Genomic DNA, 26,999 nt, shown 5'->3' with positions numbered 1-26,999 from the left:
TGTGACGGCTTGACGGGAGACTGGCAGGGAAATCCTCCTGGGAGGCTGATGCCAGGTGTGTGGGTGGGATTGAAGAGAGGGCCGGGGGCCCGTCTCTGGGGTGGCCACTGTCCAGGAGGAGAGAATGAAAGGCATGCCTCAGAAGCGTCAGGGCCCAACAGGTGTGTGTGCCTGACGGCTGCAGGGCGGAGAGCCTCACACTGCCGGCCCGCCCAGAGACTGTCAGCCCTGGCGGCCCGTCACAGGTTGCCGACTGACCTTCTGAAACCCCCAGTGCCAAGGCTGTGTTCCAGACCAAGTCAATCAAACTCTTTGGAGGTAGGACTCAGGGATCAGTGTTTTTTTAGAGCTTCCAGGTAACTAAAATATTCAGCCACGGTCGAGAACCCGTGCTTTAAAAGAGATAGCTCATGCGTCCCAGGCTTATCAAACAAAATAAACAGGACTCCTCCTGAGTGATTCATGGAGCCGCCTTCTCCCTAGAGGCCCTCCTTGCTCTCTAGTCTCTCAAATTGCTGCCATTCTTCAAAACCCACCCCAATCCCCGCCCCTCCCCCCACCCCGTCCTGAGGCAAGCCCTTCCTGGCTGTGGCAGCTGCAGTGAGCACATCCTCTGAGGTCCTGAGGTCCCCTGTTCCCTAGGACCTCTGTCACTTCCCATGCATAGCCATCGGTTGACCAGTTGCCTTGTGTACAAATGCGGTAACCGGTGCCCATGGGGCAAGTACTCTGTGGTAGGTTATGTTTCCTTGTAACCCACCGACCTATCACCTACCACCACTCACTGCCTGTAGGAGTTGCTTCATAAGTATTTTGGGGCTCAGTTACATACTATTGTATTTCAACACTTCAGGCAATCTTGGTGAGAGAGTTGAAAGAATGTCTGATACAAGTTAGTGGTTTTAATGTTGATCAATGATGGTGGTCACAGAGGTGAGTATGGTGGGCAGCAGGGGATGGGAATGGCTGCAGGAAGAAAGGTCAAAAAAATGCCTGGTAGGCTGTCTTCCAGGAGTGTACATGTAACGATACAGACCTGCCCTCGTGCGGCCCAGTCTCTGCACCGAGCTTCTCCAAGGCCATGGCATTTCCACAGGGTGCTGCAGGGATGGGGTGCTTTCCAATGAAGAGCCCTTGGAATATTTATTGCAGTTCCTTAAGGAAACTTGAAGAACTGAGCCCACACTTTTAATTTCCTCTCTACCTCCCGCCCTCCCTGCCCAATACATCACATCTGAGGAGATGATATACCATCTAGGCCTTGAGGAGTAGAGAGAAATAGGAAGGTGGTCCAAGCAGAGACACTAGCAGAGGGCACAGTGCTTACTGTGTTCTCAGAATGGCCAGTGATCCTGTGAGTGTGGAAGGAAGAGGATAAAGGTTGGGAGTAGATAAAAGAGGCTGAAAAGGAGGACCAGAGCCAGTGTAGGATCGACCTTGAATCACAGGCTAGGGGGGTGGACTCCGGGATTCACCATCCAAAGCGTAAGACCAGGAGGTGGTATGATGGGGTCCCTCTGGTGACACGTAAGGGTAGACATCAGTCAGGGCATGACAGCAGGTGACTGGGCCAGAGGAAGGCTGTGGGCAAATGTTGGCATAGTCAGGTCCCCCTGTGGCTGCCAGGGAAGATCTTTCTGGGCCCCATGCCTTCAGGTGTGTTCTCAGGCCTGGGGCCAGCACTGGAGGTGGTCCCACATACCTTACCCAAGAGACCCCTCCAGAGGTCCCGGCCCACCTGGGCAGTCACCCCCAGACTCAAACCGTCCACTCCACTGGCTCCTCCAGCCTCTGAACTGAGATCAGGAGTCCCCCAGATATTGGCAGTGCCACACTCAGCTGCCTTCACTCTCAGGCCAACATTTCTACTTATGTCCAAGGCCAAGGACATTTATAGTCACAACCACATAGAAAACAAACAAGAAAATCTTTAGCTAGACTCAAACAATATGAAATATATTTTAGTGACTATTTAAAACAGAGAAATGGCTCCTTAATGTCAATTTTTACCAAAAGGTTTTAGAAGTCTGGGCTGCTTGCATTTTCCAGGAAGCTGGTGCTGAGAGGAAGTTAGTAGTTCAAGTTGACTTACGGGGTGGAGGAGGTAACCCCTGTGAAAGAAGAGGGAAAAAACGGGGTTGGAGCCTGCAGACTGCCGTGAGACCTGACATCTCTGCCAGTCCACCAGGGACTGCTAGAGGGGTCCAGTGATGGGTGGAAACGTGGAAACTGCTGGGTTCTTGTACCACCACCTTGCTCAGTTATTGGCCAAGGCCACCCCAAGAAGAGCATAAATTTGGTCTGAAAGCTAAGTGGACCCTGCAGGAACCCACAGCTGTAGGCTGCCAGTTGACCATGGCTTTGCAGCTGGGCAGTCCTTTCTTGGAGAGAAATCTTCCTGTCTGCCATGGAGCCCATCCTCTCCCAGCCTCCAGTCTGAGTGGGCCACACCTGGTGTGCATGAGCCCCATGTCCCATGTCCATAAGGGATCCCCTTCACTCTCTCCATCCATCACCTTCCTTCCCTCCTGCGTCACTGGACAAAGGGCACCTGTCTCCAAGGATCCTGTCTATCTTTTCCCTCCCTCTACTTCCCAACACTGAACCCCTTCCCTTCATTTATCTCCTCACAGTACTCTACCCAAAACTCACTGCTACCTGGGAGAAAATCTGTATGACTTGAATCACCAAGACTCATCTTCCTAAGATAGAAAAAGCTCAACATAAGTCACAGATGTAACCAAACAGAAAAATGAGCAAAAGGTATGAATGGATGGCTTATTATGGAACAGGAAATACAAATGGCCCTTGGGTGAAGAGATGCTAAACCTGACTCACTGTAAAAGAAATTCAAGTTAAGACTACACAGAGATACCATTTTTCACCTATCAGATTGGCAAATATCAAAAAGTTTGATTCAGCACAGTGTTGGTGGGGAAACAAGCACACTCACAGGTGGGAATGTGAATTCGGTAAAGCTGGATGGAAGACGACTTAGTGACAGCCCTCTCAGTTACAAATTCCCATGACCTTCAAAAGGCAGGAAAACATAATGGTTCAGAGAACAGACTGGAGCCAAAGCATCATGGTCTAAATCCCAGCTGTCCAGGTCACCTGACTCCTCCCTGCCTCACTTTTCCTCATGGGATGATAGTAGTACCTACCTCTGGAGATTCTTTTGAAGATTAAAATACATTAATTATTGTGAAGCACTTACCGTAGTTCCCAGCTCTTAGTAAATGCCATGCAAATGTTAATTATCATTATTATTAATTGACCCAGCAATGCCACTGCTAGGAATGTATCCTACAGATACACTTGCACATGTGCTAAACGAGTGTACCATGTTATTCGTTGCAGCACTGATGCAGCTGGGGAAAACTGGAAATAGTCCAAATATCCCTAAACAGGTTAAATTAATTATGTATAATTCAATACTATGTGGATGCCAAATAATGGCAAAGAAGCTCTTTAGCACTGATCCAGTGTGTAGAGAACATTACCAGAAGTTTTTAAATAAGGAATAGCATCAACACAAGTCCACATTGCCTTATCCACAATTAGGAAATTTTCTATTTTCAATTCTCTTTTCAACTATGAAAATCTCTAAAAAAAACCAAAGTGGTTTTTAAAAAAAATAAATTTGGCACGAACACATTTGGTAGAAAACCTGAACGGACCTGAAGTCACTTAAGGCTGATTATGGCTTTATTTAACCTACTTGGTGCAGAAATATTAGCTTGTTTTATTACAGACTCTGTTGGGGTTTGTATACTCCTTGACCTCTAAATTCCCAAAAACACCTGCCCCAAGGGGTTCCAGATAAGGAAGTATGGGCCTTTATTCCCTTTTTTTTTTTTTCATTAAAATATCTCTTGATGCACAAGAAACTAGTGCCAGTTGCCTCTAATAAAAGGGGCTGCCTGGCTGTGCAACAGGAATGTGAGGGGCAATTTTACTGTATTTGAATCCAAGAATTTAAAGAGTCTGTGGCTATCTTACTTATTTGACAAATAAATCAATACCCTGAGACCTCCTCAGCCCAGGCCACCAGGTCCTCTTAAAGCCTGAACACCCTCTTAATGGCATCTCTGTGCCAGGTGCCTGGGAAGCAGGACTGGAGGGTGGGGGCTGTGGGACCAGAGCCTCCTCTCTGACTCACCACGCTGCCCCGGGCGCAGTGGCAAGGTCTCCTCCCTACAAAAGTAGAGATAATGAGAGTGACTCAATGGCGGGCACTCCGATGGGCCGATTGGCCGGGAAGCCAGGTTCTCTGACCGGGATCCTCCTGCACACCTTTCCTTCCGGAAGGGCGGGAGCCAGCCTCCAGACTCCTCCTCGCACCCCTCCCCACAGAGACCCCATGCGAGCGCATCAGATCCAGCTGGGAGTGGCAGGGTCCCCGTGGACTGAGGGTCAGGGTGGAGAGCAGGGTGCACGAAACATCAATCCCACGGAGGATGCACAAGAAGTTTTCCCAGCAACCCTATTTTCAAGGGTGGAAAATTCAGGACAAGCCTCATGTCAACGTGACAGGGGGATAGTTAAATAAGTCCAGGGGGTGGATAGACCTGAATGTGCTGGTAAGAATAATGCCACAACCTAGTGTTGAGTGAAGAAAGCAAATTGCAGAATAATATATATATTATATCATATATATTATATATAAATTATATATTATATAATTATAATATATTATATCAATATATAATTAATAAATTATAACACGTATATATGATGACCCAAAAATACATACATAATCCGACAAGGACACTTAGCCAGATGAGGGAGGGAGGAGAAATTAAGAGATGAAAGGTGTTCATGCATAATAAAAGAAGAAAAGTAAGTGGCAGATGGGCAAGCTGAAGGCCAAGTGCCAGTCCAGTGGGGCTACCCACGAGAAGCCTGCCCGTCACACCCAAGAGACTCAGGAATCAGGACACAGGCGCGGTGGAAGGTGTTAGAGTAGAAAGCAGGAGCAGTTACACCCTGCCTCCCTCACAAACTGGGCAGCAGGCTATCTTAGGTCCGTCATCCAGAGGAGACTGTTGAGAAGTTAAACCCAAGGGATGCTAGATATAGGAGCAACACGCACAACAGGGTGGGGAGGCAGACGACTCAGCACTGAAAACCGGGGATTGAGTGAGAGTCGACATGTGAAGGGCAAACCTACCAACTCCTTTCCCCCACAACCCCAACCACCGCCACCCAGCCACCCAGTGACGCCTGCCCTACCCACGTGGACCAGGGGACCATACCATCCTCAGAAGAAACTGGATGGCTTCAGAGAAACAGACCCCTCAAACCAAGCCCTGGGTCTTCTTACCACCCTCCAGTGAAGCACAGCTCTACCTAAGCACACAGAGTTTCTAGTTAGACTTTCTTAGCTCCCCTCTTGAATTATGAACAGATATGTCAGAGTCACCTATCCCTGGAGAAAACCCCCAACACAAAAGACAGAAAGCACAACACAGAAACAGAATAAAAGCAGACAACGGGTAATGCATAGAGTAAAAGAAAACGTCAAAAAAAGGTCAATAACATCTTCAGAGAGGTGAGAAAATGGCCTCCATGAAACTAGATCAGAATTGTATTTTTTTAAGGCAGAGGAGAAAAAAAACTCTTAGAAATGAAACTTGTGATTCTAAAATAAAAACAGAAAAGACTTAATGGAAAGATTGGGCGGTAAGAAAAAGCATCCAGAGAGAAGAATAAAAAGAGAAAGGACAGGGGAGAAAAGATGTGAAAACTCAGAAGGTTAATCAGAAGGCCCTCTGCATGGAAAGCCAGCACAGAGGGAAGGAGCAGGAGGAAATGATATGTAAAAATATCACAGGAAAATGGCCCCGGACCAAAGGACATCAGCTAAGTGCCTGTCAAGTAGCTAGAACAATAAAGGAGGAAAGACCCACGGCAAGGGGCGCCTGGGTGGCTCAGTTGGTTAAGCGACTGCCTTCGGCTCAGGTCATGATCCCGGAGTCCTGGGATCGAGTCCCGCATCGGGCTCCCCCTTCTCTGTGGGGATCCTGCTTCTCCCTCTGCCTCTGCCTGCCACTCCCCCTGCTTGTGCTCACTCTGTCTCTCTCTCTCTATGTCAAATAAATAAATAAAATATTAAAAAAAAAAGACCCACGGCAAGACAAGTGGTGGTGAGATTCCAGAACGCCTGGCGTGAAGAAAGGGGCCTAAAGGGCTCCGGCAGGAAGACAACAAGGCACGGACAGCGGGAGTCAGAGCGGGGAGGGCTGTGGGAAGAATGGAGCCGGGTCAGCGCAGGACTGGGGGAGACCCGGGAATTCATTCTTCAGCTGCGTTAGCATTGACATGCTTCTTCGGATAGAGGCAGTTGGAAGTAAGTCTGGAATTTAAGGGGGTTTTAGCGCAAATTTTTCTTCTTTTCGTGTGTGTGTGTGTGTGTGTGTGTGTGTGTGTGTGTGTGTGTGTGTGTGTGTAGGAAGCCTCGCCAGCCCATTACCCAGGTAGCAACCTAGTGCATATCCTTCCATATACTTGTCTCTATGATTCTATATACAGGTATACAAACAGATGTACACATACATATACACACTTATATCCATATGTAGATACACACACACATAAACAAGCACACCCATATGTGTGACTACGTAGCAGAATACAATTCTTGGACCTCTTTCTGTAGGGTTTGCACTGAGGCCAGGCCTCCCCAGCCAGTGACTGAGCAGGGCAGGGACAGGAAGGCAGGCCTGTTCCCAGGACACAGGACTCCAAGAACCTGGGACTTATGTTCAAGGACTCCCTATCCAAGTTGCAGAAACTTTCTTAGAACAGCACTGTGGTTCTCGGCCTGACTCTCTCAGCCTCCTCTAGCAAACTCCCCATTGTTTACCAATGGGAGTTTTCCCCAATAAACCTCTTGCTAGTTGGATCCCATTCTGGTGACTGATTCCTGGAGGACCCAAATGAACAAAAACATAGGTTTTTAAATCACTGTTTTAGCTAAATACTGTATATGTTTTTCTTCCTCTTGCTTTTCTTACTCATCAATAGCTAATGAAAATTTACCACTGATATAGCTCTGGTTCCTTCTTTTTAATGGCAGTCTAATATTCCTAGAAATGGAAATATGCACTATAACTTACTCAGCCATCTGCTGATGAGTGGACATTCACTTGGATTCCAAGTTTGGACACGCTGGACAATGCTGCAGTAATTATCATTATCTTGGATAGGTATTTAAGGACAGATGATAAAGAATGGATTGGTGATCAAAATATACTCATACACACATAATTTATACAAGTTACAATACATAAAATTATTAATCTTATATAATAATTTTCATTGATGTTGCCAGATTGATTTTTAAGGGCTATAAAAATGCACGTTTCTATCACCAATGTATGTAACTATCTCTTTCTCTGCAGGCCCACTAGCAATAGGTATTACCAATCCTTTTCATTGTTTTTCAAGCTGCCCTAACCATTTCACTACTAGCAATTCCATATATATATATATATGGAATTGCTCTCCCATAAATTGCCAGTATTTCCATTGGGTCATTTATCTTTTTCTTGTCTGGGGAAAGCAATTTGTAGATGTTCTTTGCACCCTTTGTACTACTTTGCAAATACAGTTTCCACTTCTCTTTATCTGCCATCTTTGTGTTATCTTCTGCCACAAAAAGTTTAAAATTTTAATCTAGTTAAATGTGTTCATCTTTTCTTTCATAGCATCTGGGTTTCCGGTTATTTGTCAGAGCTTTCCCCCCGCCCCAAGTCTTCATGATCCAAGAAGGCTGCTAGAGCTCTAGCCATCATCTTGTATTACGAATAGCAGGATGGAGAAGGGGACAAGAAGGGCACTCCACCTCCCTTTGAAAGGAACTCCCCAGAAATTTCCACATGCTGATCCCACTGACATGCCACTGGCCATGACTTAGTTACACAGCCATAGTTATAGTGGCAAGGAAAATACCGTCAGGGCTGTCTTTGGGAAATGCAATCCGCCACACCCACACTTACAAAGAAGGGCACTCTTGCTTTGCCACATTCAACAGACAAGCAGAAACCACACGCTGCTAAGGGTGGGCTAGAGCCTGGGAACCCATCTCTCAGGAGAGAAAGGGTCTCTATGTTGGTCCCCACCGGCATGATGCTTAAGATGGTAAGCCTACTAAGTCACAGAGAGGGCATTCGGGAGGGTCTCAGTTCCGAGGCTTGTGTGAGCATCATCCCAGAATGGCCCCAGCTTCCAGAGGCAGCACATCTGCCTGGAACACTATTCTCAGTGCCTTCGCCAGGGGACGGGCAACAGGTTTGTGGCTGGGTGGGGAATAGCTTAGCCTACTGGCATGCAGGGCCAATGGCTTCTGAACTCCGGGAAATACCACTAGGCACTTCCAGGCAGATGGGGGCTTTAGAGAATTGCTTATGATTCATGCCAGTCTGCCCGGGGTGGGGTGGGAGGAGGGAGGTCAGAGAGAAAACATAACATTGGAAATACTCTCTCATTCCTTCACTCAGTCACTCACCAGGCCACTTGTCATCAGCTGATGGCCCAGACAGGGGCCAGTCACATCTACCCAGATAGTTCTTACAGGTTTTCTTCCGGGATGTCTGCTCTGTAGAAAGAGAAAAGCACCCATGGAAGAGGTCGGTCAATGGAGAGCAACTGAGCACAAAGAATAGAGAGTGAGAAGCTCAGCCTAGAAGAAGCTGGGAAGCAAGATGCTAGCACGTCATGCTAAGGGTGTTGTGGATTCTAGCAGACAGACTGCAGGCAAAAGCCGGTTCCACCTCGCCCCAAATGGGTGCTCTTCTCTGACTCCCCTCACCTCACTGGGCTTTGCCTTTCTCATCTATAAAGTAGGAGGGGCCGTCCCGGGCCTTCCCCCTCGCCAGCCTTGAGAAGGGGTGGATCCGGGGAGTCCTCCAGGCTCTTACAAGTCAGAAAGCCCGCGATTAGCTCTGCTGTTCAGACTAGCATGCTCTGCTGTAATTCTCTTGGGGTTGTTTTTAAAATGTCTTTAAGAAAAGCATACAGTATTATAGGTTCGCTGTTAAAATAACCAGGAAACACAGACAAGACAAAAAGTAGGCCATAAAGGAGAGAAAAGAGCTGTTCATGTCTCAGGTTATGCTCTTTTAACTTCCAATATCTGAACATATTTTTAATAGGACTGTACTTTATATATGGTTCTGTAACTGCCTATTTTTCACTCAATACTGTATGCCATGAGCTTCTTTCTATGCCAATAAGCTAACCTCCATGACATGTTTTAATGCTTGTCTGATAGTCTGTCAGTGCTACATTCAATTCGGAACACAGGATCGGTAGCACTGATGTTTGCTTTCTCTCTGGCCCCAACCGACTAGTGTAGAACTGTGACAGATCCTCTCTTTATTTAAAATCTTGCTCTTTTGTTCACCATGGACTGATTTTACCTGTTAAAATATCATGTCTCTTGACTCTGGTGGGTTTTGGCACCTGTTATGTTCTGCACCCAAGGCAAGAACCTCACTGGCTTCACCCTGGTCCCAGGCCTACGCCACATGATGAGCAGTCCATACTTTGTATCACTAAATTGTTGGGATCCTAAGATTGTTCCAATGTTTCCTGTTCATTTGTCTGTATCTCCAAGCACCCAGTGCAGTGCCCGACACCTGGTAGGCACATAGCTATATTTGTTGAATGAATGAATGCACAAATGAATTGGTGGAGGAAGGAAGCACCACGATGATCATTCTTATGGGGAGTGTCAAGAGAGGAGTGGGAGAGGTACAAGCCCCGATGCACAGGGAAGCCCACGTGTCCACCACACAGAGCCCTGGAGAGGAGACGGCCTGAGTCACGTGGGCGTGGGACAGCTCTCTGGTGGGCCAGCGAGTTCTCTCGGTGTATGCACTGCACAGGCCCACCTGGAGCCCCCTTTGGAGGTCCCCACCATTTCCCAGTGGAGCCATCACTAGTCTGGCCTGGCTCTGGCCCAGACAGCTGGAACCAAAACACTGCCACATCCCCACTGTGGGACTAGCACATGCTCACGCAGAGACACCCACACCCAGCCCCAAGAGCCTCCTTCACACGGGCTGACTCAGGAGCTCCCTTGGACACTGGGCTGCAGGCCCACTGGCTGGGCCACTTCTCTTGGGGCACCAAGACAGTGCTCCAGTGTGGAGCTGTCTCTCCATAGCAACAGCAGTAAGGGATTTTCCCAGCCCTAAACCAATGCACGGAACTCTAAAATAACAAAGCCAGAATCCAAGAGAGGAAATTCTAAGAACATGAACTAAGTCAGAGGAGCAGAGGTGGCTATTTATTTTCCATGGTCTGCTTGGTCCTCTGCTTCCCTGCCCCCACCCCAAAGGCTGGGGAAGAGGTCCGGATTCAGATGTCAGCACCACAAAACTAAAGGAAACCCATCTTCCTGTGTTTGCCAAGGAACAATGCTGGAGAGGCCATTCCAAGGCCTGCACTTTTCCTCTGTACAGAAGAATTTAGGTCCCAGGGCAATCCTGAGGGGAGGGGGGGGCTGATAAGGAATTTCTGCAAGTAAACACTCCTGTTCTATCACTCAGGGATGTTTGGGACGTATAGGCTATGATCCCCTGCAGCGTCCCATGTGCACGCAGATCCATCCTGACCCACCCAAGGTGAAGATCTAGCAGTGGATTTGGAGCCCTGGCCCCACCCTGCAGGTCTCATCTCCCTCCTCAGTCTCTATCTCCCAGCGCTGCTTTCTGTCCTCCCCTCCTTCAGCTCCTATCAGGCTTTATCACTCCTTCCCTGGACTGCTGTCCAAGTCCAACCTTCTTGGCCCTGACCCTCCTTGCTTTGTTCATCCTATGCTCAGCCAAGGGTCACCTTCCCACATTGCACCTCCAGGGGAGGCCCTTCTCCACTCCCAACCCTCCACACCTGCAGCACCAGTTTCCCCAGATATATTCTGGGGCCTTCATCACGGCCAGCCACACCTGTCTTATCTCCCGCATGCTCCCCCTCCTCAACCGGGGAAGGACAAGAAAACAGGAAGTTCCCTGACCAGACCTACAGTGTCCACCCCTTGGCCAGGCACCTCCTCAGAAATGAAGGGCTGGAGGACCACTGCCCATTTCAGAGGCAGAAATGGTTGCCTTGAAGGGAAGAGGAGTCAGTGAATTAAGCAAGGTGTTGAAAGACCAGCCAATTTTTTTGTTTTGTTTTGTTTTGTTTTTGTTTTTGTTTTAAAGATCCATTCACCTATTTGAGAGACAGAGAGAGAGAGTATATGAGAGGGGGGAGGGTCAGAGGGAGAAGCAGGCTCCCTGTTGAGCAGGGACCCCGATGCGGGACTAGATCCCGGGACTCCAGGATCATGACCTGAGCCGAAGGCAGCCGCCCAACCAACTGAGCCACCCAGGCGCCCCAAGACCAGCCAATGTTTATTGAGCACCGATTAGGTACTAGGCTTCGTGCCAGATGCTTTAGGGGTCTTATTTCTCAGTCTCCATAATACTTCTAGGCAGCACGCAGAGTCCCAATCCTCTTGGATGGCCTCCTGCAGAATAGGGCTCCATAAACCAACCGGTACCAGGCAGACTGAGGTGGACACTGATCCTTGCTGTAACTCAGCTGGTCATCTGGGAGGCACTTTCAGGGAAGGCAAGCCCAGACTCTGCTTGGGAGCCATTGTGTTCCCCTGGCCTCCGCATGCAAGATTCCCCCTGTCTAGAACACCCTTCACCCTCTTTGGGGCCAACTCCTATTGGCCTTTCAGGTCCTTTTGCAGCTTCCCCTGGGAAGACCTCCTGGATCTCCACCCCAATCTGGGTTATTCCTCTGTGTTCCCCTGCGTGTTTCAGCAATTGTCTCCAGGATCAGAATGGCAGCTCCTCAAGGTCAGGAGATGCCTTATCCACCTCTGTGTCCCCAGAATTTAGCTCAGGGACAAACACAGAGCAGAGGCTCACTATTTGTCGAATGAATGAAATGCTTACTCTTGGGTATTCAGTCACTCCCCGACTGGATCACCTTCCTCTCTCCAGGCCTTGCCATCCGCAACATGCCCTAAAGACATCCTAAAGTCTGAATTCTGTGCCCCTTAAGGCTGGTGGTAGAGAGGGTCGGTCCCGTCTCCTTCTCGGTGCCTCAGTAGACGGCTTGTGGTTTCCCTCCTTTTCTAAACCACACCTGGTCTCAAAACCCCTGCCCGGGGGCCTGACAGCTCTCAGGGCCCTATCCTCCACCCGGACGCGCTGCTGGTTTGGTGCGGTGGCAGACACGGGGCCTCTCCGCAGAAGCCGCTGTCTGGCGTTCTCCGACGGGAGGGGACCGAACTTGTGCGTTCAGGGCGCGTAGCGAACACGCTGTTCACATTCCAGGGCCGGCAGGAATGCGGACAGGGGACGAGCCAAAGGCCGCATTCCTCCGGCCGCTACGGGAGCGCAGCCAGGGCCCCCGCCCCACCCCGCCCGCCCCCGGTCCCGCCCCCGGTCCCGCCCCCAGGCCCCGCCCGCCGGCGCGCCTGGCCCCAGCCCGTGAGGGCGCCCCCTGGCGGTGGGGCAGCCGGAGGTGAGCACGCGTCCCGACCCTCCACTCCCTGCCCCTGGCTCCCGCCCACCGCATTTCCTCCCCCGCTCTCCAGCGGCACGCAGCCGGCCCTAATGGGTCTGAGAATGTCCTCTTCCCTCTTCCCCGGGAAGCTTCCACCTTCCGGGCACTATATTAGGACTCCAGGGCGCCTTTTGTGGCTTCCATTTTGGCAACCTCGCTACTCCGCTATTGTTTTTGTTTTTTACTTGTTGCCAGTCAAATCAGGCGAAAACCAGTGGCTCCCCGGGGCCCTAACAGCAAAATCCCAACTCCAAGGCTACTTCCTCTCCTGGCTTCCCATTCTATACCCAGGTTGCTGGCCTTGATCTTCTCCAGTGCTCTGGCACCTCTGCAGGAACCCCCCACCCTTGTATGTCGTGTCCTACCCACAGATACCTTGGGACCAGAGACCTCGATGAAGGAGCTGCAAACCTCATCCTGGGCCAGTAACCCAGGGCCCACACAGTGACTTTTCCCGCAGCTCCGCGGGGAAGGAAGTGCAGCCCGTCCCTAGTCCCTGTGGCTTTAGGTGGACACTGTGAAAAAATGGGCCAAGCAGGTGTGTAGGTCTGCACATTGGCCCCCAGTGGAGAAAAGCAGCATTGTCCCTTAGCGGAGGTCACTGCTACTGATGGCAGTTGAAGCCCAAGAAAATTGAAATCTCCCCCTGGGTGATGGTTTCCACCTTGGTGTAGAAACCACTCACATCACGGCATTCATACATACCACTCCAGCATACATCACATCCAGCATTAAACACCACTGACAGGAGTAACTAAAGAAGTGCTTTTACCCAAGACCAGGGCTGGGCTGTGGTCTGTTTACTTACTTCTGCAGGAGGGAGTGTGTACTGTTTACTTATTTCTGCATGAGGGGGCAGACAGCTAGCTCCCCAGATACCTGCTTACTGGGAATGTTGGACAGTGCTGGGAAGGTATGGTTTGAAAATGGTTTTCACCCATTTTCTCAGTTTGTTGACATGTATCTTTCCGAGTGGGAAAGAAGCTGCAGCCTGACACTTTGCCTACAGAAATTTGCATGTTTATCATCCCACCACCAGTTAGGGACTCACCCTGTGGTTCAAGTGACAACTGGGAAGCCAGCAATCAAGCGAGGCATGCCTGGAACTTGCATTGCTCACCCTCATCAGGGAGGGTTGTGAATGTTGCCAGGAAAGGTGGGAAAGCAGAAGCCAAACTCTCATTTGGCTCAGCTGCAGGAAAGGGTGGGGAGTCAGGAGAGCTGGACTGGTGGCCAGGCTTGAGAGTTAGCCAACCTTGCTCGGTTGGTTTCTCAGACTCTTAGAGGAGGAAAAGGCAGAGGTCCTTTCCTAACTGGCAGCCTACTCAAGCTAGCTGCAAGAGAGGCCCCAGTGATGAGCATATTCATTTTACAGACAGTTACTGAACCCAGGCCCTACCCTCCTGGAGACACTGCCCACTGGGGGAGGCAGACACCCAGCCTGGCCTATGAAGCACAGTATGATAAGCAACAAGGTAGAGGCAGGCCCAGGGTGCTGTGAGAGGACTGGGAAGGGGTGCCGGGCCAGGCTGGGGCAGAGTGTGGGCATGATGTGTCTTCCGGGAGGGGCTGTTCTCCAGTGAAGTCCTGAAAGAGCTGGGACTGGCCAGGGGATACGGGGCAGGGGGAAGGCTCTGCTGGAAGAGGAAGCTCTAACTATGGCCTCTACTCCAGAGTCCTCTTTAGTATTCTGAGACCAACATGCCATTGTGCTGACTTTTTGCTAAAAAATCTCCATGGATTGGTTAGATTGTGGTTAGATTGGCTAGCCTTTAAGCCTTGAGTTCTGAGGTCACTTGGTAAAGATGAGTGGGATTATAATTTCCACTGGGCCCAAGCAGGGAGCTGGTCTCAGGAATGAATTTGCTTCAGAAATGTACCCCCTTGGGGCACCTGGGTGTCTCAGTCGGTTAAGCATCTGCCTTCAGCTCAGGTCATGCTCCCAGTGTCCTGGGGTCGAGCCCCGCCATTGGGTTCCCTGCTCTGCGGAAAGCCTGCTTCTCCATCTGCCTGTATAAATGGATAAAATCTTAAAAAAAAAAAAAAAGAAAGAAAGAAAGAAAGAGAAAAAAGAAAGAAAGAAAAGGAAAGAAAAAGAAATGTACCCCTTGCCATGGAGCTGCTGTAGGCCAGGGCTCTCTTCACTGATGTGTGGACTGTCATTTCACCCCCCCCCCCCACGACATATGTGTCCAGCACGTGTACCCTCTGGTACATTTCAGTGAATGGCTGATCCCTCTCTAAGTCTCACTCCATTTTTGTGCTTAAAATCAAGAGAAGGCTATAAGCCCTACCTATCTCATATTAAGAAAAATGAGTTGAAGTAATAAACTCTTTGAAAAACCATAGCTTCCCAAAGTATCGTTATATACAGTAATAGTTCTTAAATGTGAGTGTGCTTCAGAATCACCAGTTAGTGGGGGTTGCGGGGGAAGGGTTTGTTTAAAATGTATTTCACTCACAGATTCTGAGTGGGGAGGTCTCAAGTAGGGCCCAGGAATCTGCATGTTTAAAAACTGTCCTAAGGAATCCTGATGCCTTTGGTCTTTGGACTGCTCTTGGACAAGAACTGATACAGGTGAACTAACCTCTGTTCTCAGTAAGTCCACTTAGAATGAACTCTCCCTCTGTCAAGGTTTGGACAAATCCCATAAGATTTTTTTTTAATGTATCCTTGAAAGGAAGCATGCAGGGAGTGGGGCTGAGAGGCACACCCTTGGGAAAACCAGGGTGGACCCTTGGGAGTCCCACAAAATAGACATAGTCCAGTGAGCACAGAGGAAGGCCACACAACAAAGGGCTACCACCTCCCCCTCTCCTCCTCTTCTTCCCCCTCCTGTTACAGGAATTGGACACATATGAGGCAGACCAGAAGCAAACAAAAACCACCCGATTTAAAATGCCTCCATTGGAATCTGAACCAAATCGCAAAGGCTCATAGTTCCAATGTCTGGCACCTGAGCAGTGTCAGCAATAATCTTCACCAAACCCAGCGTTCTGGCCCTTATCTAAGAATTGTCAGGACAGGAAGGCTGACCTGTGGGTAGCCACACACACCAGCGATCGCCAAGCTCTTCCAACCTTCACCTCAGCCTCCAAACATGTTTTTGCTTGCACCCTGGTATATCATGTAGTTGCCCTCCTATCACTAGCTGCTATTGATATAAGGCAGTTCTTTTTGATATTGTAGCAAGGCTCATCATAAATGATAATAGCTATAACTTCAAAAGTTTTGACAGGCTTGAAATTAGGAGATTTGTGTCATGTCAGATCTGTTCCGACTATCATTGTTTTTATGTCACCATGCAGCTAAGAGCTCAGATGAGGAGAAGAAGTGACAGCTCAGTCACTGATCTGTCTCTGGCTCACTCATGCAGGTACTGTTAGTATTAACTTCAAACCTTGGTTTCTTCAGAGGAATCTGTAACATCTACTTGTCTGTGCCAAAGGGTTTACTTTAGTTAAATTATGTAATATACTCTATAAGTCCAGTCCACCAGGAACACATAAACCATACTGGGTCCTAGACAGTGCCCCACTCTTTCTTCAGAGCACCACTCATTCTTTGTTAATACAGGACTACTGGACGTATGACCCAATGAGGGAGCCAAGGCGGCACCAGTCTGGATATCAAATATTAGTGAAACTGTATTCTTATTTTCAGATTGAAAATATAAATGCATACATAAAAGTTCTAGTATTTTCCTCCTGTGCCTCCAACGTCATCTTGCATACCCAAGTGGGAGACGGCTGACCTAACTGGATCCTGCTCCCCCAGGGGCCCACCCTGGGAGCCAGCCTTCCTCTCTCAGGAGGAGGACCCAGCCATTAGTCAAGCCCCTGAAAACCAGGCAGGCAGACCCCTACCCCTGGAAGACGTTCTGGCAGGCAGAACAATCTCATGTTCCAGTTTAGACTTCTACTTTGGCATCTGCAGTCATTGACAACCTCCTCGTGCTCCCTTTTGTTGGATTGGGGTTTTGGCAGCCTAAAGATCGTGTTGAGGCCCGTGGTAAGGTGGGGCCGGCCCACAGAGTTTGGGGGACTCCCTTAGGCTCTCTGGTCCAAGCTTGGACTGCATTCTTGAGGTTTGTGGGGGGACGGGAGCCAGGCTCCAGGAGCCATCGTGGGGAAACAGCAGCCCCTGGTGGCCAGGATGCACCATGCCTCAGACCCTCAGCATCCCTCCTGCTTTAAGACTTGCCAGACCCTCACCTTGATGGTCAAGTATCATGGTTATTTGCAGAGAGCTGGGTGGGAAAGACCCGGGTTTCTAGCTGGACTCATCCGTGTGGCCCCAGGCAGATTAACTTCTGTGAGTCTTAGTGTTCTCGGCGTTAAAATGGGATAAGCGGACCTACTTCTTAGAGCTGCCACTAGGGGGTAAATGAGATGATGAATGAAAACTAGTACATGGTGCTCAGTACCTAGGAAGGACTTGCACTATGACGGTAGTCACGATGATTGATACTGATGCCTCTAGACATCTAAAAGCACCTGGAAAATGTCTCTAGGCACAGCCTTGGAGGGAGAGTGAGAGATCCTAAGCAGGAACACATGTGTTTCTGCGCTAATAGGTATCGATGAGCAGTGAACGTGTCCAGAATAGGTGCAGGCAGCGTGAGCCTATGTGTGTGTGCCTGCAGGTGTGTATGTAGGTGCACAGCACGGACACAGTAGAAAGGCAGCGGGCTGTGGGAGATGCTCAGTGCACATCCCAGAAGGGAGCCGTGGTGACAAAAGGGAAGCCAGTGTCACTTAGTCCTGTAATCACACTGCAGAATTATTAAACTCTGAGACAGGATAAGAGTTTATTAACTCAAACAACAATCACTTATCGATCATCTACAATGTGCTGGGCAGAGTTGACGAAATTGAACAAACACCCATCACAAGACACTTTCATATAGAGACAGACCAGTGCTGGTTCTTACCCAGTGGGGATGGTGAGGGGCAAGTCTAGACTGGTGGTCTGCAGACTAATCATTGTATTCCCTGCAGTCACCAGAACAGAATAATTAGAAGTGCACAAAGCCAGGCCCTGGCAGAGTAAGGATTTTTCTACTCAGGTGGCCTGACAGAGGTATGGCATCATTCAGCTCTGTAGAATGTGCTTGGGCCTGCATGCATAGTCCAGAATAAGCCAGAAAAATGCATGAGGGGCACTCTCTCAACCCCTGCTTCATCACTGGGACTCCCTCCAACTGAAATCCAGTTCTATGGAAAGCTAGTAACCTCGGAGTGTTCTCCAGCTTTCTCTTTGCCACCTTCAGAAGGGAATGTGGGCCTCACCTAGGTTTGCTAATGGAGAAGGAGAGAGGAGCTGGTGGCCCAGAGAGGTACACAGGATCTGCCAACACCTGGTAGGGCCCCTATGGGACTCTCAGTCCTTCCACCGTCTGGAAGAATTTACACATTTGTCCAGATGAACTGAAAGATCAAAAGGCATGGACCATTTGTTCCTGTGCTCCGCATCCTGCCCTTAAATTACCTCTGATTTATGGATATTCATCTTAACACCCTTGAGAGGCACACTGAGCTTACAGTACTTCCTGCTTAAAGTACTTCTTAAACACCTACTATGTGCTGGGCAGGGTTCACAAGATTAGGGGTAGAGAAGGATGGGTGCTGAGGTCAGGGCAGTCTCTTGCCCAGGCTGAAGCCTCCCTTTCTCTTGACTTGGGCTTTTTTTCTCTCCCACCCATCTTACCTCATTTGCCCGGCCAGTGGCATTGAGGGTCTGCCTTTGGCCCACTTTTGCCTTCACCAAGCAGGAACCATCAAGTATTCTCTCTGCCCCCAGCATCATCCTTTAAGATAAATGCAAAATTGTTGGTGTTTCAATGTCTCTGCTTTCTTGCTAGTTCGGAAAGTAACACTGCTTCAAAATTATATCTCTCCTGCAAAGATTCAAGACAGCTGTTCAGCCTGGAGATGCGCTAGGGTGGGAGACAGGCTGGGAACCACGCACCATTGAAGATGTTTCTGTGGAGACATTCTGAGGTTAGACAACAGAGTCCTAATGCTCCAAGTCCGGGATTGCTGTGGATCTGTTTTTCCATTCCCAGGCCCCCAGGCTTTTCCTGCCTCTCTCCTCTCCCTGACACATTGGTCCTGTCTTTCTTGGCTCTGTCCTCAAACCTCAAGAAGGAGAGAAACAAAGGAAGGAGCCAATCCACGGAAAAGGGCTCGTCCAAATTCAAGTCTTTTACAATTCCTTTTGGAGGGTTTAGAAGGCTTTAGTTAAAGGTACGTATAAAACTAAGCCAAATCTTTTTTAAAGGTAATTATTAAATTCAGGGAAAAAAGAGACAAAGAAAACATAACCATAATGAACTCCTTGGCTCAGCCATAAACTATACTCATATATTTATCCCCCCAAAAGTAACTAATAATTTAACGAAAAAATTGGTCATAGCAATCACAGCAGGATGGAGAGAACTGCGGTGGGGGCAAGGAGATGGTATGAGTGCTAATCATTCACCTTCTATAATACAAAGTCGAAAGATAATATCTAGAGTTGAGAAATACAGAAGTACATACCAGAAAAAAAAATAGCTAAAAGGTTTAGGAAAGGGTATCAGGAGCAAGAAACTGCTGGAGAGTGCTATCAATAAACCATAAAGCCACATTTTATTTATAAAATAACCTATGCACTACTTCAATTTTTGAACAGTAATAATGGAAAAATTTTAAACACAAGCTGAATGTGGAAAGTAACGTTGAAAAACATTTCCTTTAAAATAGAGTAAAAACCAACAGATGGAACATACGAGATAAAAATAAAATGACACAAGAACAAATCTAGATGTCTGGATGCAGGAGAAAGACAAGACAACAGGAGGAGACGGTTGAGGAAATAACCAAAGGACATTCTCCTCATGCAAAGAAAAACACAAATCATCCAAGCAAGGGTCCACAGAGGCCAGGAACATGAATGGGGAATTAAGGAAAAGAAATTCAGATGGCCGATAAACACGGGAAACAATCCTAAGCCAGACATTCAGCTGAAGAAATACATAGGAAAACACCAATATTTTCGCTTATCCCAACTGGCCATACTTAGAAAGCTGGATAATACCTAGTATTAGTAAGTGAATGAGACACTTGGATATTATTGAGAATGCAAACATTTTGTGGGGGAAACTGGCAAAATACGATCAAAATTTAAAATGTCCTTACTCCGGGCACCTGGGTGGCTCAGTAGGTTAAGCGTCTGACTGTTGGTCATGCTCAGGTCATGATCTCAGGTTCGTTGGATCTGACTCCGCGCTAAGCGGGGAGTCTGCTTGTCCCTCACCCTCTGCTCCTCCTCTCTCTCTCTCTCTCAAATAAATAAATAAATGAAACCTTTGAAAATAAATAAATAAATAAAATGTCTTTGCTCACTATTCCAGTAATGTCACTACTAGGAATTTCTTCCTTGCATATATTCATTAAAGCATGTCAAGATACCAGTAACAGTTCAACGGTGTTTACTGCACTATTGTTTCTGGCGATGTAAAACTTGAAATGTCCATCAACAAGGTACTGGTTAGATCCATGATGCTACAGCTACAAGTGGAATGAGGGAAAGCGGATTTTGTTAAGTAAAACAGAACTGTTTTCACTCTTTGCATGATATTGTATTATTTTATGCTTTAAAATTGTTAACTGGAGTTATCTGGGTAGTGGTATTCTTGCCATCTTTTTTTCCTCATAATACATTTTGACATTAAACCAAATACATGTTTTATTTTAGTTTTGTGTTTTTGAGGGACCCACAGAGGGCCAATGAGGGTACGAAAGAAATATCACATTTAAATGCACTTGGATAGGGGTGCCTGGGTGGCTCAGTGTTAGGCGTCTGCCCTCTGCTCGCGTCGTGGTCCCGGGGTCCTGGGATCGAGCCCCGCACCGGGCTCCCTGCTCCACGGGAAGCCTGCTTCTCCCTCTCCCACTCCCCCTGCTTGTGTTCCCTCTCTCGCTGTGTCTCTCTCTGTCAAATAAATAAAATCTTTAAAACTAAATAAATAAATAAACGCACTTGGATAAAATTTCAGAACTAAAAGCATAAAAAGAAAAATCATAAAAACTTCCAGAAAGAAAAACCAGCTTATATATGAAGAAATGAGATTCAGCCTGACATCAGATCTTGCAGGAAAATTAATTTGAATCTGCAATTCTATAGCTAGCAAAATTACTACCCAAAGTGAAGATACAATAAAGATATTTTCAGAAATCCAGAGAGCAGAAAATTTACCATTCGTGCACGTCTTTGAAGAAATCACTCAGGAAGATGTCCCACTAAAACAAAGTAATCTAAAAAGAAATATGTGAGATTTGTTTTAAAAAGTGGAAGCTGAGTATAAGAAGCAATATAAACATAGAAAGAAAATGAACCCATACTAGTTTGAACTTTGATGCCTGGAACATTCTCCTTTGACCTACAAACGTTTAGTAATCTAAGGCTGTTTTGTTCTTAAGAGCTCCAGTCACACTGCTTGATTCTGCAGCAAACAATATTTACACAATTAAAACATTGTAATTATATGTTAAGTAATGTGATTTATATGGGGTTTAATATCTTAGACTCAATCTGTAGACAAAACATGCAACGAAATGAACAGAACAGAATGTAAATATTACAAACCTTCACAAAGTAGAGGGGGAAATCATGCTGAAAGCCAGGAAACGAAATTCTCTAAATTCCTTCAGCTGTAATTAGTATAGCACAAGCAGGCCTGGCTGATTAGAGTTTAGGGTTCCATTAAACGTAAAACTGGGGTTAAGAGCCCAGGCCAGATGTAAAGGAAGTGGCTGCAGTGATATACTGGAACTGTATTTAACTGCTCCCTGGGGCTGATTGTCTTTCTCTCTTTCCAACTCCTCATTGGCGTTTTGTTAGCCTGAAATTAGCCATAGTGGGAATATTTACACCACAGATATGGTCACACACTATACATGAGGGCTTTTTGTCCTCCCAGAGAGCCCACTGTTAAATACTTACCAGCATACCAGTTGGAAAGCCTGAGTCTCTGGCCTGAAGGATTGTAACAGGAAAAAGAGGAGGAAGGTGGTGAAACCCTCAGGGTTAGATGGACTGTGGTGGTGGGGCGGGGAAGGGGGGGGGGAGTGGGGGGCGAGGGGGGCGGGGGAAGCAATGGCATTCCTAGTGAAATCTTCCAAGGCCAAAAGTAACTGCTATCTTGGACCTATTCAACTCTGCTAGTACAGCCCCAAAGTAGCCGCGGACAATATCTACAAGAGTAAGTGTGGCTGTGTTCTAGTAAAACTGTTTTTGAGAGAGAGCGCGCACACACAAGAGCATGTGCAAGTGGAGGGAAAGGAGGGGCAGAGGGAGAGGGAGAGAGAGAATCTTAAGCAGGCTCCCTGCCCAGTGTGGAGCCCAATGTGGAGAACCATCTCACAACCCTGAGACCATGACCTGGGCCGAAATGAAGAGACAGATGCTTAACTGAGTCACCCAGGCACCCCTAAAATTTCTATTTATTAGACAGGTGCCTAGCCCATGGGCCATATAGTTTGACAACCTGTCATCCAAGGCAAACACCACAGGAAGGCACTTCAGACGTGGCACAGAAAAATGGCTCAGCAGCCACAGAGGGAGTTAGCTGGATAGCTGGATATTAGAGCCAGAGGTCCCATCTCTGGCTCCTCATGGCTTCCAAGTGGCTTGCAAGGGATCCAGAAGTTCTGGTATCCCAGGTGAAGGGACACAAAGGTGCTATATCAGATAGGATTAGGTTTGGCTTTATAGTAGCTTAAAAATGCACAATTTAATCATGGCTTAGAACACACACACGGTCCCAAGGTGGCTACTGAAGCTGAACCATTCTATCCACCACACCCAGCAGGGAGGAAGCAGAAGTGGGCAGCCCTCCCCGCACCCAGCTTTGTGGACGTGTGGCCTGTGCGATTGCCTAAAGCCCCTCACTCAGAAGAGTCCACACTTATTTTAAAGATGGACTATCACCAATTTGAAATTCTGAATAACGTTGTCTTTGAACTTGTATTTTGTAAGCGAAATTCAATGGGACAACAGAGCGTGTACATGAGCAGAGGAGATATGTGCGATATGTGTGACATTAGTCCTTGCAGACCCTGTTCTAATACAACATAGGTCATGCCTGCTACACATCTTTCATAAAATGCTTATCGTGTGCTCAGATCCCCACAATCTTCTGATTGGGCCTCCATGCAAGCATTAATTTAATTCTTTGCTCTTCCTGTTTTGAATTTTTAATTGGTTTTATGTAGGATGTGCAATATGCGTGCTTTTTCTTCCTTGCCACCAATTTGCATATGCATATAGTGTTTGCAATGTACTGGGAGCACAGATTTCCAGTGCACGCACAATGTGTGGGATTTCAGCAAGATTCCAAGCAAGGACAAGGTAAGCATGTTATGTCCATGTCTGAGTAAACAGGAGCTGACAGCTCCAAGAGGACACGCTTTCCATCCGAACCAGAACTTGTTTGAAATGCAGAAAGAAGGCAGTGGCATTCTAAGAAACACAAAGGACCAAGGACCTATTGTATCCTTATTTACTTGTGTTACTTCCCTGTATTAGTCAATCACTCACATTGAAAATGATGACAGATAAAAGATAGGGAAACCCGTAGTTCATTTGACATTCAGCCCCTCTTTACCAGTCAGTGAGGTGAAGGTAGAGAATGTTGGTACAATGTGATCACCTCAAGAGGTAAAACTGAAGTGCTGGTTTTGTACAATGTTTCCACTCTAAGGTATGAGTAAAATACAAATGCATGCCCAATCTATAAAATATAAATTGTATAATTCCTATGATTTTGCATAAGAGTTAAATGCTTTCAGATTTTGTGTTTAAAACTGGCATTGCACAATATAAAGATGAACGGTAAAGGTCATACTAATAGTATGAAATTTCAATTTTCCTTTACTTAAAATGTCATTAAATAGCAAATAAAAAAACACCATGACAAGTAAAGAGAGAGACCTAAAAGAAAAAGGAACACTTTAATATTTTAGTACCTGTAGTAGTACCTTTTTTCCTGCTTTTTGAACAAGGGGATCCTGCGTTTTTATTTTACCCTGAATCCTGCAAATTATGTTGCTGGCCCTGGCAGCACATTGCCCCAGGAAGCCATATGGGACCAGTCTCATCTCTCATGTTAACTGACAGGAGCCGATGCCCCTCTCGTCATCACAGCAGAGGTCCAGAGGATCCAAGGATACTAGGGTCCCCACTTCAGTGGATGTGGTAAGGGTCCTTATTTACCCAGATAGCCAGATGACATCTTGAGGAGAGGAAAGGAAAGGGACAGAGCTCAGTGTTTTCCAAGAGTCTATGGAAACCAGCCACATGAGGGAGTTCAACTCCAAGTAGATGGAACGCTCCAGTTGAAAAGAGACTGTTGAGTGGGAAGAGACGGTCTATTGTTAAGAGGCAAGCCCAGGCTTCCCCACTACACAATAGGGCGGGTCTGCTAGGGAAGATCCCATTTTCTTTGCAGATCTGAGGAGGTGTGTACACTTACAAGCCTGCTACCCTCTGGATCCAAGCCACTTTCTGTCTGAAATACCCTCCTTCCTGCTTCCCCTTCCCTTCTTCCATCCCCTAGTCCTGGGACCCTTGGTTACAGGCTAACTTCTACCTCTCTGCACTCAGCTCAGGTGTCTCCTCACTCCCTTCCAGCACTCACTGCAACCTGCACCTGCCTAGTTTCAGAGAAGCAGTTCGAGGGACAGCGGGCATGGCACTCGCCATAGGGCCCATGGGCCCAGAGTGGAGGCTTCCTGCGGCTCACTTACCCTCTTTGAGCCTGTTTCTCCTTATGGAAAATGTGGGGGGGTGGGGCTGATAATACTAGACCCACTGACCTTCCAGGATTTTTAAAAATTTAGTTTTTGAAAAGGTACTACACATACACCTAGTACACAATGCAAATAAGTGTATACAATGAAAAGTCACTCTCCTTCCCCATTCTCTCCTCCAGACTCCCAGTTGGCTTCTCCAAAGACAGTTCCTGTCTCTAGTTTCGTTAGTTTCCCTCCACAGATACTCCACGTGCAAATATATTGTACGTCATCACCTATGCAGCGTTCTGAGGGAGAATGCATAACCAGACTATAAGGAAGCGTCAGATAAACCCAAAATATTGTTTTTTAAAAAGTGGTGGTTATAAAGCATCAATGTCACAAAACACAAAGAAAGGCTGTAAATGTGTTCCAGAATTAAGAAGGCTGGTAGATTAGATAAAAGCATTGTATTCATGTCAAAGTTATCAAAGTTGGTATAAGTGTACTGTGGCTGTGTAAGAGAATTCCTTATTAGAAAATCCATACTGCTGTACTTAGGGGTAAAGGGCCATTATGGATATAACTTACTCCCATATGATTCAGGGAAAAAAAACGGGTGTGTGTGTGTTTGTATATGAGAGGTGGACAGAGGGCATAAATCATAAAGCAAATGGGGTAAAATGTTAACAATAGGTGAATCTGGGGAAAGTATTGATGAATATTCTTGTATTATTTTTTTATTTTTGCAATGTATGTCTAAGTTTGAGATTATTTTCCCTAAAAAGCTGACATTCATATTCACAGGTTCCCTATTTGCAAATTCACCTACTTGATAAACTTTAACCCCGACAGCAATATTCAAGCACGTCCACAGTCCTCTGCAGACTTTTACAGAGATGTGAAAGATTTGAGTTGCCCAACACAGGTTCTCAGCTGAGGTCAAACGAGGCAGCGTTCTGCCTTCTGGTTTCGGCTCTCATACTATAAATAACTGTCCTTTTTACAGTCTATTCAGTGTCATGTTTTTCACATTTTTGTGCTTTTTGTTGATGATTTTGCTGTTTAAAATGGCCTGCAATTGCAGCGCTAAAGTGTCGTCTGGTGCTGCTACAAGCAGGCGGGCTATGATGTGTCTTCTGGAGAAAATACATGTGCTGGATGAGCCTCTTTCAGGCATGAGCCCTAGTGCTGTTGGCTGTGAGTTCAATGCTTATAAATCAACAGTATATATTAAATAAGATGTTTTTAAGCAAAAACACATAAAATCAGGTTATATATGTATTGGTCAATTGATGAAAATGTTGTGACCAAGGTTGGCAGGAACCTAACCTTGTATTTCTCTTGGGAGCAACAGTTTAGTATCTGCTAAATTCAGTGTTTGCGGCAACTTTATAGAACATAACTACCATTAATAACAAGAATCAACGTTATATACATGTATTTCCCACACAAATGATAGTATACAATGCACAGTGTCTGTATGTCCTATTTTTAAACAATATTTTTAGAGATCATGCTATTATATCCATTCTTTTGAAGAGATGCCTGGTATTCCCCACATGGATGTATCTTAACTGATCTAACCAGTTCTCTAATGACAGACATTTGGGTTTTATATTTTCAAAACGCAAAGCTAATCATGTCACAGTCCTGCGTAAAGTGCTTCCATGGCATCTCCTGGCTCTTGGGATAAAAACTGAAGTCCTTAAGCATGACCTGCTGGACACCCTCACACAGCATCCTTCATCTGCTTGTCTCCTCTCCAGCCTTCTTCCGCCCCCTGGTATTATCCACACTCCCTCCTGCCACAGAGCATTTGCACTAGCTTTCCTCACCAAACAGTTTCCCCATCTCTCACCCCTGACCTGATGAACTACCCTCTTCCCTCAAACCTCAGCTTCACAGATTGGTTTTTGTTTACCAATGAATCCTTGGGCCTTGCACAAAACTGGCATGTAGAAGATGCTCAATATACTTTTGCTGAACAATGGAAGGAATGAAGCAGAAGGCAGGCAGGGAGGGAAGCCAGCTGGTAAGGATTATGTTTATGTGGGTCTCCTGTTGACCAAACACTTGGTCTGAAACTTCATGGAATAGAAACCATACAGCTGCCATATCTTCTCCTCTCAAGCTCTCAGTTCATTAGCACTGAAGTGATTTTTGTTGGATTCAACAAGTAATGATGATGGAAAATTGGTGAGTTTTTCTGAAAAATTGCTGAACTTTTCTATGCTAGTCCCTCACCATGAAAAGAAGGTGATAATGTCTGGCTCTGGCTTGTTGTGAGTAACACACCTAGAACTTAGCACACATTGTAGGGGCCTTCCCCTCCTCCAACTCCAACAGTCCAGAAGAGGTTGGCCTGTTCTCTAAGAACATTCTCAGCATACTGGCTCCAAACAAAAAATGTGAGTACAGAACAAAAATACTGAATACAAAGATCCACTTACTGTCACCATTCCCCCATAGGCCATCTTCTACTCTTCTTCGAGCCAAGAGGTGTCCACTAGAGCCAAGCTAAGGAGAAGAAACCAAAAAGGAAGTGTCTTGTCAATGTGTTTTCCCATCTCCCCAGGGGCTGATCACTGTGTTCCTGAGCAGGAAGCGAAGGAGCTCTTTCAGGATTGTCACTGGCCTTTGGCTCC

The 26,999-nt window shown here is 46.9% G+C and overlaps 1 long non-coding RNA gene across 2 annotated transcripts; it reads right to left on the bottom strand.

The window, feature by feature from the left end:
• Positions 1–1,957: 1,957 nt before the first annotated feature.
• Positions 1,958–26,999, bottom strand: LOC113916447. 2 transcript variants are annotated; one of them, XR_003517944.1, is made up of 4 exons: positions 11,958–12,232; positions 8,513–8,602; positions 7,122–7,202; positions 1,958–2,111 (listed from the first exon to the last, which is right to left on the bottom strand). It is a non-coding gene; the product is annotated as an uncharacterized LOC113916447 (long non-coding RNA). The 2 variants fall into 2 exon arrangements; XR_003517943.1 differs by lacking the exons at positions 7,122–7,202; positions 11,958–12,232 and adding an exon at positions 26,805–26,999.

Source organism: Zalophus californianus, chromosome 1, assembly GCF_009762305.2.
Source record: "Zalophus californianus isolate mZalCal1 chromosome 1, mZalCal1.pri.v2, whole genome shotgun sequence".
NCBI lineage: Eukaryota > Metazoa > Chordata > Mammalia > Carnivora > Otariidae > Zalophus > Zalophus californianus.
The sequence above is the reverse complement of the archived record's forward strand: the minus strand, read 5'-3'. Positions and strand labels throughout refer to the sequence as shown.